General features: G+C 40.6%; 1 long non-coding RNA gene across 1 annotated transcript; it reads left to right on the top strand.

Annotated features, from left to right (window-relative positions):
* The first annotated feature begins 340 nt into the window (after positions 1-340).
* Positions 341-5,368, top strand: LOC143135447 (uncharacterized). The gene is made up of 3 exons (XR_012988957.1): positions 341-420; positions 2,220-2,553; positions 5,006-5,368. It is a non-coding gene; the product is annotated as an uncharacterized LOC143135447 (long non-coding RNA).
* The last annotated feature ends 5,133 nt before the right edge of the window (positions 5,369-10,501 follow it).

The raw sequence follows: 10,501 nt of genomic DNA, 5'->3' as shown, positions 1-10,501 counted from the left end.
CCAAGCATCACATCAGCTAACATTTTGATAAAATCCCTTCCCTAGTTTGTAACGTTATACATTAACGTTAAACTCAAAATGTATGTGCTACATAATTCAGCATGTCTGCATGAATTATGTAGCACATATACATTTTGAGTTTAATGTTAACCCTTTTCCTAGTTTATGAAGTTGTGCGTCTATGAGCAAAGTAGACATGGTTCTACCAAAGATCCTTAATATACAAAGATAAAGCAGCACAGGCTTCTACAATGGAATGGAATTGTACACAGTTCCTGCCTCCTAAAAAGGTGTGGTCAGAATGCGCTGACGCGACATTGTTGATGGAATGCCTCAGAAGATTTTTCATTTTCGCGCCTTTCTCTTGACCGGAGCTAACCTGGGTGACTGAATATTGGAGAAATGCGGTCAGATTTCGAGGTAAGTTGCTGTTTGTATTACAAGTTAAAATGTTTAAAGGTATTTGTGTTTAGTCTGTGTCTATGTAATGAGTTTAGCATATCACCATCATGAATATTAGCTCATTGGGGAGTAGCTGAGTAACTTAGCTAGCTGACGTTAGCTCACCATCTGATAGCTGAGGTGCTAGCAGATACCTAGCTGCTATCAGATTAATTTGGTAGTGTAACGGCGCCTATTATCAGATGGAAAGTCAGGAAATTATTTTGTGTGTCTGTGTGTAACTTGAATACCTTAATTTTTATGGGAGCCCTTTCCCCCTTGTTATCTGTTGGTTGGTTCGTAAACATGACCTAAAATCAGCATCAAGATAGGTTGTGGATCCGATCTACTAACCGAGAGGTCTTTTACAGGCAAGCAACATTGATTTAGCAGGTAGCACTAGAAGTTTTGAAATGTATTTAGCTGCTAATCAAAACAAAGAGTATATGTACACAGTTGTAGTGGTGCATTTCATTTTATTACTAGCCTAGCTTTTAAGCTCATGTTTAATGAAATTAATCATACAGAATATCTCAGCAAACCAGTGAGAAAGTAGCTCGAAAAAAAACATTGCTAGACTCCGTCACGTAGAAGCTACAATGAATGCAGCACGACTCGGATCAGGGTGGCTTCTACGACCGCGTGAGAAAAGGAACCAGGTGGACCCTGCCAATTATTATTACCAGTCTAGCTGCTGCTAGCTAGCTAGTGAAACATTTTGTTTTTCTCCGGATTCGCTGTCCGTCCTCCACGATGCGGCGATTTTCTCCTCGGATTTCTGCCCCAATCCTGCACATGACATATTTTTTTAATAATTTGTCCCTTATGGGAAATGCGTGGTCAGGGTGTCGCTCAATTATCGGATTGAATATATCTGTTGTTAGTATTTTTGCTGTAATTGTCTTGCACAGCCCCTCATCGGTCCAATGGGACTTGATGAGGGGTGCAAGATTCTCCTCTAATTTGGTCAAAATCTTTCTCAAAATAGCTGAGGGCTCAATTAAATTGGCAGTGTCCGAATATCTTTTTTTTTTTAGAAAAGTGGATGAGTTGCTGCTGGGTACACTGTAGTTGTGTTCAACTTTACTGTCATAGACTAGCAGCGCATCACATTCAGGGCATGCTGATATTATAGGGTCCCCCTTGATTTCCCTTACTAGCCACCCACAAATGTATGTCAGCACCTCCTCCTCTAGGTCATTTAGCCTATTCTGGTCCTCTGATATAAGTTCAAGAAGCTCAGTGTCCAGTTCAGTGTCCAGTTCATTGATGCCATCATCTGGAACATACTAAATGTAATAGAATTGTGTAAGTATGAGCATATGTTAGGCCCACATGGTGGATATACATTTATATACATACCTATGGTGTTTAATGATACAGACCTGAGGTGTTGGCATTTGGGCATTGCCAGAGTGGGTTGTTGTTGGCCTAGTGCTGTTAAGCAGGAGGGTGCCATTATCAGACAGGCAGTTGGTTCCTATGTTATTTGAAAGCTCTGCTATAGAGGCACTTTTCAGTGATGCTGCAAATTCTCTAGCTGAAGGGTTAAATCGGTGGCCACCTTTGCCACGGATGACTGAGAACAGGTTCTTTGGAGGGAGAGAATTTTCCTTTAGAGTATGGTTGTTATAAGAGATTGTATTTACAGTTGAATGTCAGGACTTATTTGTTTACCAATCCATCCATCCTGTACTACTGTTTGTATTTACCTCAAGGCAGTCCTGATTTAGTTTAGCAGTACAAATGAATGACATGTCTGCATATTCTCTCCCCAGTTGCTGCACAAGTAGAAGGACGCTACGGATGGTGAGGATGAACCCGCGCTGACAGGGAGGAATGAAGTTGGGCCTGTGATATTCAGAGTATAAGTCAATACTATATTGCAATGCATACATTGTGTTCTGTAACTGTCACTGTGAAAGTCAAACTTCCCTCTGTATGAAAAAAACCTAACACACTGAGAAGGATTGCTACACGTTCTGTTCTCTAACAACCTGAAGGTCCAAGACTCAATCCACTGAAGGCTCTCCATAAGATGTTGGATCTGGTATGTGCTTCGTGGTCCTATAGGACGACGCCATGGGCAGGGGTCAGAGATGCGCCTGAGAAGTAAGTGTTTGTGTTTGTAATCAAGTGTTATTTCAATTTGACTGATGTTAAAATGCAGTAAGGGATTTAGAATTTTCAGATTGACACTTTTACCGTGAATTTAAGATATCAAAAAGCCTGTTCATGGCCTCAAAGAAGTCAGCTGTAGGGTTTGCCTCACTTGGCAGTCTCTCCAGCTCTATCATAGTCTTCATTCCTATTGTGTTAGCATATAAAGGGTCATATTAAGCAGTGAAATGTGCAGGTGTACTGACTTAATTTTAAGAACATAATTCCTTACCAGCAGCCACAGTGTGACTGAAGACTTGCGTAGCAAGGCGCACACGCATGTTACTGAATGGTGGCAGTGAAACATGCTTGTCTGTGATTTTGGGGGCCAGTCTCACATTGTTTTGTTTGTCAGTGCTGTAGAATGCAGCAAAGTGTTTCCACTGCACCTGATGTGGTCCAATCTGTAACATGACAGTGTAAATGTATGTTGCCATTTGGTTTGTTGGTGTTGTCTACGATACAATTATTAGATATATGGAGAATTAAACTAACCTTCAGGTCATGTTTTTTAAGATTGTTTCGCACAGACTTCACTAGGTGAGGTACGTCAAACATTAGTGGAATTCCCACCCCATCCACAGATATGCAGTGTGCACTCTCACTTGTGTCTTTTATATCAAGACTGGCTCCTAACAACTTCAGTGTTTTGAGGTTTGATGTTGATTGGTCACAGACCACAGAAAACACCTGTTGTGAGAGATTGGCTGTGTAAGCATGACCATCTCATGTAGGGATGTATGCAGAGAAGTTATACTTTTCTATTATTTCATTGCATTCAAACTCACAGTGAACCCAATCTGTCTCAGCCTTCTCACTGCTATTGATATAATAGTGGCTGTCTCCTCCGATGAGAGGGTAGCTTTAGCCAAAAAGTATCCCAGGGCCTGCAGAATACACCGTGTTGATGGTGCAGGTTATGTATGAGTATCTTGTTCATTTTCAGCCTAGGTGTAGTAAAGGTATGTGTAATGTCAGAATTGTCAATCTGTCCAATCACTAAAGGCACAAAGCTCACCTGCTTCCACTTAGAAGCTGCTCCTCGAGCCATCAGCACCATTGCCTGATTGGCTACCTCACCTTTGGAGGTCAGCCCATCTATCTTATCGAAGGCACGGTTGTAGTCAATGTGCTTTTTAATGGCCATTTCATCAAAAATTAATGACACTACCAGTTGGGATGGCTTCATCGTTTTTGCCATTAATGCCATCTGGTGCAAAATTGAATCAAGGAAACCTGGCTGCAATGTAAAGCAACACTAACCTGTTAGTTGAATAAGCATAATGTATGTATTAAAAACAAATGTCAACACATTTCGATATAAATCTTACTTTAAAATGGCCAACATTTGAGTTGATAAATCTTTGGAGGGTTGATTGACATGGAAGAATAAAATGCCTCCTTAAGGTCCGGTAGGCATTTGGACTGTGGTGGAATATTTGGACTCCAAGCTGCTTTACAGATGTTGGGAATTTTCTACCTTTGCTTTTTTTGCCAAAACTTTTCAGTTGAAAGCTAACAAACTCCGCTGAATCTGGTGGTAGGTTTGTCAGGGCATCAACCAGTTTGTTCTTTCCCTGTTCAGCTGAAAGTCTTGTAAATTGGAAAAGGGGTTGTTTGTTTTAATCAAAATAGATAAAGAATCAGAACATCTAGATTATATTCCGGAAGCCCAGAGCCTTTTGATTAAAAGAAGACAGCATCAACATTTGAACACAGACCCATCAGGGAGTGAACCAGAATGATATCTGACTGGTGGACTTCAGACCAAGTTTATACATAGCAGGGTATTCTGATAAACAGCCATTTTCAAATGTTGATATTTGTTTTGCTTGATCAAAAGGCTCCGAATTGCTGTACTAATAGGCAAACCCACTGTGCTTTAAGGTCTCTAATTTGAGCTTGGAGTTTCCTCTTGATGACCCTCTCTCTCCTTAGCTGCATGTTTGAACGTTTCCGACCTTCCCTCTCCCTCCGTAGCTGCTGCAGGAGTTGTGATTTCTCTCTCTCCATTTGGAGCTCTTTCTCCGACTGTCCCTATTGTTAAAATAGTCATGCGATGTCATCAGCCTTAGCCCTCTTTCAAGTACTTTTATCTACACAGATGTTATGATACCAGTTTTTTTATATACCGCCAAATGGCATCTACATACACTGATTGAAAGTCAGCCTTATGTTACTTGTACTTATGTAAAGCCAGCTACCTTACTACTACTACTTACTTCTATGTCCTCTAGTATGTCTCCTATTTCTTCTACTTCCATTTCTAGTTGGTCTGCATCTTCCCCCATTTGGCTATTCACTATCACTCTGTCCTCTCCTTTAAAAACATGTCTGTATTATATTTCCAATGTAATGCATGATGGATTTAAAAAAATTTTTTGCTGTTGTCTCTTTGTTTTAGGTACTGTGCATGCTGGTCATATCACTTCAATCTTCAGACAACAAAGGGATGAAGAGATTCTACTCTCCTGCATGCACATTAATCTATTGATGATGTTAGTTAATTCAAAGACAAGTGCAGTATTTAGTTTTGTAAATGCTTAACTGTAATCTATGTATAGGGTCAACACCTACCCATATTTCCATGTCTCTGCAAGACACGTCTACTGCCATTTGATGGAGGGGGATTAGGACAGTTGATCTTAGTGGGAATAGCATCGTCTGTAAGACGCTTTCTTTTTTGCTGTAAAATACATTATCATTATTGTGCTATTCCTTATTCCTCCAGGGAGACTAGAATGTGGATATGTATGCAGGTGTTTAATTGTGGGATTTGCTAAAAATGTGATTTTCAAATAAAAACATACCATATGGACAATCATGCTAGTTTCAAAGTGAGCCTCACACACTCCAAACCCTCCTTTTCTCAGGTTTTCCTGCTTGGAGCGGATGGACAGGTCGGCTCTCCTTATATTAACAAGCCACCTCTTTCTTCTAGAAGTTCAATAATATGGTTTAGAAAAGATAAATGTCAGTGTGAATCATATTTTAAGCTTTTTCATCGAGATGTAAGTATTGTGGTTGAGTAGGCTTATTGTATTTCCATTGTAATGTGCATGGTTGGTAGGCCTAAATATAATGGCCGTGTGGTGGCGCTGTGGGATACATCGATTGGCGCTACCTAATTAAACATCAGTGGTAAGGTTGAGTGAGAAAACACGTCGTTTGGTTAAGTGTGGAAATTAGCTGTCCAGATGATGTGATATGGCCTACTCGTTAAACATAAATATAGGAACACACTAGCCTACCCTATGTTAGCCTATTTCATGGTGTATGGCCGTCAGTTATTGGCTATTTGATATGTCCTTATAATCTGGAAACAAACTGCTGTTATTATGCTACTACACTACATACCTATCTACGTCCGGAGGGAAGGAGAAGACCGAAAGGTGTCTGTTATTGCAGCCAATTGCAGCACAAAGTTTTGGCATTTTCGGGATTGAGTGATCAATATCGAAGTGGTAAGCAACGGTAAATGAGCAACGGTAACCTATGTATTTGGATCTTTGAATATTCTTATAAGAACATTCGGCTACCTAGTAGATCGCGTGCCAGTGGGTTACAGAAACAGACAGACAAGTGGCAAACAAAGTCGTTTTTCTCATTAACTGTTTATTTGAAAAACGCTATGTCGGTGTCAGAATGTAAGGAACACATGTGAATTACAGAAAATGCATTAAAATGTCCGATCTCGAACTGTATAATTAAGGGCTGGGGCATAATCCGAGGAAAAATGATTTCTTCCATAGGGCCACAGTGTAAAGAATCTCTCGCTAGTCTCCTAAAAAGGCGTGGCGCTAGTGAACCCTACGTCATAGGGGAACAGGAAGAACCCTTCTGTGAATCGTCTCGCTTTATCAACCGTCTCTGGTTCTACTTTGCTCATAGACGCACAACTTCATAAACTGTATGATATGTTGCCTTAGAGTACGGTAGGCTAATGCAGCTACTGCTAGAGACTAGATACTTTAGTCATCCCCAGACGTGTAACGTGAAGTCGTGCATGGATGTGATGTGACCGTCCTGCAGGCGGTAGCCAGAGCGCTCTCAACTCTGCTGCCATGTGTGAATAAACAAACGTCCCCCCCATATCCCCGGTATAACGTTATTGTCGGGTCCTTAGGAGGTATTTGAAATGACCAAATGCAAATGTCATCCGAGGGACCTGACGGTGACGTCCCCAGAAAGTCCTGCACCGGACGTCACGCAATAACCAAACGATAACTTGCTCTGGACGTCAATAAGGTCACCGGAACGTCTGCTAAAGAACATGACGTTCGGGACCAATCGGGGACGTCGTGAATGTCGGCATGAGGTCCGGGGGACGTCCCGTGTTTGTCGGGCTTCACCTAGTACCATTTTCAGTTTTAGTTTGTCACAAAGTTCATGAAAATGGGGAATCGTTATTTAATTTGGTAAAGTAAATACTCAAGTAGAAAGTGCATGTTTGTACCTCCATATTCTGTCTTTTGGTTGCCATGGTTTTTGTAAGTCTAACTTTTTTTCAATTGACATTTTGTGGTCACTTTACCTGTGTTTGGTAAGGGTCAGTCTCTGTTTTCTATCTCTGACAGTAGAGAGATTCTGCTTATTTTTGTTCTCTGTTTAGGGCCAGATAACATTGTAATGTATTTTGTTTTTTAGTTTATTTCCAATAGTCCAAATAAGCTTATTTATAATTTGGTTTACTCTGATTTTGTTTTTGGAAAACAGTGTTGTGAGACGGGTCCGGGTGTGTTTTGGGTGGTTAGTCTCAACAACTGATGCATGCAGGAGGGGACCTTTATTTTATAAAACTTTTATATTGTGTTAATTGGGTCCAAAAATAAAGTTTACTGAAGTTGTAAATGTTAAAGTATTTGTCTTTCTTGAAAATATTATTATGTAATAAGAGAGCCCTTGTGATATGCCATCTGGTAAGTGAAATGTATCAGACTATCAGTCTGCCTATGGACTATTGAGCATTGGGAGAGGGTGCCACAGGGGTAGGGGGTCATCTGTGTGTTAGTGAGGATGAATTGGGCAACAAAGGGTGAAAGGGTTGGTGCATTGTGCAGGTTAATGCTGTGTGTGCAAAGCAGTGATTGCCAGTTATGCTTTGTCTGACCTGAGACCATTGTGACAGGGAAACTAGCCTATTTTCTGCACTGGTACTGCAATATTTTCGTTTCTAAATGTTGCTTTATGCAGTATAAGTGAACGAACACTATAGGACTAGTATTTGTTATGGATGTATTTTTTTCGTATCCAAGTCATTGCATTTACTGCAGTACTGATGGGTCTACTGCTGCAGTAGGCTAGGCTACAACACAGCTTTTCGTAAGGAGACAAACTATTTGACAAGTTGAACTAAATAGCATAAAGCACAAACCAACATTTTGTACAGATACACCTAATGAACCCCAGTACAATCATAGCTGGCTAAACTATAAAGCAAACTGCCGGTGGTTGGCTTTGTGTTTAAACTTCTTTCCTTACAGTACAGTGGGCATCGCTTTTAAATGACCACTTCATTCGCGCATTACGAGGCGTGAAGCTGCGGAAAGCTTTAGTACCACTTTCAGCCACTGTGCGTCGCTCTGCCACTGTACATCGCTCTGCCTGCCGCCCCAGGATCTACCATTAAACATAATTGTTGCCGAGAGTAATCCCAGCCTACGAATTCAATAACAAAATGTAGTCAATTGACTGCTTGACATGTCATTTTTATTTTTCTGTACAATAAACAAATACATCTGCTTTATGCCACAGAATTACATTCATATTTGGCTAACTTCTGCAGACGCGCAAAGACGATATGAGTCTGTTGCATTTCGTTAGATGTCCGAGTCACGCATAATGTTTGAAAACCACTGGCTCGTAATCACAATAATTTAACACACGACAGTTGGATACTTCATCATGTTCCCATGCCTACATTTTGGTGAGTAGGCCTAGCATAGAGATCGTTAAAACAATAAAGTAGCCTATGGCTCTCCGTTTGGGACATCGAAAACTTATATTTTTAATAGGGTAGCCTAGACTACCGTCGGAGATGCTGACTTGCAAAGGCCTCAGGATAACACATTATCTCCACTATCATCAGTCAATGCCCCCTTGATCAAAGTGGGGAATGAAAGAAAAAGTTTGAGAACCACTGGCTTAACAAGTTAGGCTACCTGCAGTCCAGAACACACAGAATATTGCAACAGAAAGTTGCCTTTATAATCAACTACTATTTGTTCCAACAGCATTCAAACAAAGCCTTTATAAAAGTGAAAAAAAAAATATTCCATAAGAAGTAAAATAAAATACTGTTACTGTAACTGTATGCCAAGCTTCAGCTCCCCACTGTGACAGGCAGACGTGACACCGCTAAATTCTCAGCTTGTTTATAGCCTACCCCACACTGAACGCGTAAGACCGCTAGCTAGGCCCATCACTGTGGGGTGCGGTAGCCTACTCTCTGGGATTTAAGTCAAGCAATATAACCATACAAATGTTTCAAAATGAGTAATTTCGGCTTTGTCTGAACTGGCCATTGTAGGCTACGTAAAAAATAAACAAGTAGGCCTAGGCCTATCCCCTATCCAATGATATCGGTAAATGTTTGTTTTCCAAAGTAAGAATTTCACTTCACCATGCACCTTCGACAATGAATAGCTCATTACACTTATGTTACTGTTGAACGTAGGCCTAACTGGTATCATTACAAACATTATTCTGTGTCCTAAAAACTGGCATTGTGTCATGTAAGGTCGTTGCAAAATCTAGAGAAATGTGTGAGGTGGTCAACATTGGGTTAGACACCAGGGGCCATATTCACAAAGCCAATTATCTTACCACTAGGAGTAGGCTACTCCTAAATAGCAATAAAAGATTTTAGCTAGGAGTTTCTCTTATTAAGTTATTCACAAACCTTTCAGATCTAGCCTAGGCTAGGCTACTCTTAGTAAGGAAAAATTACAACTCCTGAACAGATTCTGGAGCTGAGCGCTCTAGAATCTTTGACTAAGAGTGAGTGAGTCTTCGTTGCTATGGATGACGTTATTACTCATGCACGAGCTTGACTGAAGTGACCACCTTGATTGGCTGATGATTGTAACGCGGGAATGATTCCAAACACCTCCCTTACGATGAGTGGCAGGTGACAGGTCTGAGAATGCGTGCGCTACACAAGGACGGAAGATGATAAATAACTGAATAAAAAGGCCTAGCCTAAATGAATCAAGAGTAAGGCAAAACAAATAGCCTAGTAGCCTAATGAAACATATAGATTGATGTAGTATCTTTGTAACATTATTAAATTAGCCTAATCTGTAACTATGCCTACGTTTGCAAAAGAGAACATTTTAATTTGATTCACAATAATGTTACATTTAATTTACATGTTGACAATGAGTAGCCTAGTTTTGGTTGTTGTTGGTGGCGTTATTGCATGTTAGTTATGCCTACAATGCAAAATTGCTTCCTCACGATTGCAAGCTCCTGTAGCCGCATAGGATTTCAAAACAGATGAAATGCCACAAAACCGGTTTGTGAATAGGTCTGTGAGTTAGAAGTCATCTCGACTTCTTTTAAGCTGTCACAGCTGGTGGGAAGGTGTGATTTGTTGGGGGCAGGGCAGCGTCGGCGCCAGAGAGCAACTGGTGGGGGGGCTATGAGAACTGACGGGGGGCACCTCACCTCACTTTTATTCGTTATTTTGCCATATAATAAAGAGCATCCTTCGAGCCTTTTGGATAACTGAATCAATATGATCAAGGGGGGAAATAGTGCAAGAATATAGCGGTCATAGCCGTTGAATAAACTAGCACACAACGTTTAGAATAATATAATTTTAATAGAATAGCGTTACATAGGCTACAATACAAGTAAATAGGCTATAACAGACTCACCACTAACAAGCCTAGGCTAT

This window comes from Alosa pseudoharengus, unplaced genomic scaffold, assembly GCF_046254945.1.
Source record: "Alosa pseudoharengus isolate Yale_2024_CS ecotype anadromous, Long Island Sound unplaced genomic scaffold, YU_APseudo_1.1 YU_APseudo_1.1_scf_2, whole genome shotgun sequence".
In the NCBI taxonomy this organism is placed as follows: Eukaryota; Metazoa; Chordata; class Actinopteri; order Clupeiformes; family Clupeidae; genus Alosa; species Alosa pseudoharengus.
This window is presented reverse-complemented; position numbering and strand designations above follow the sequence as displayed.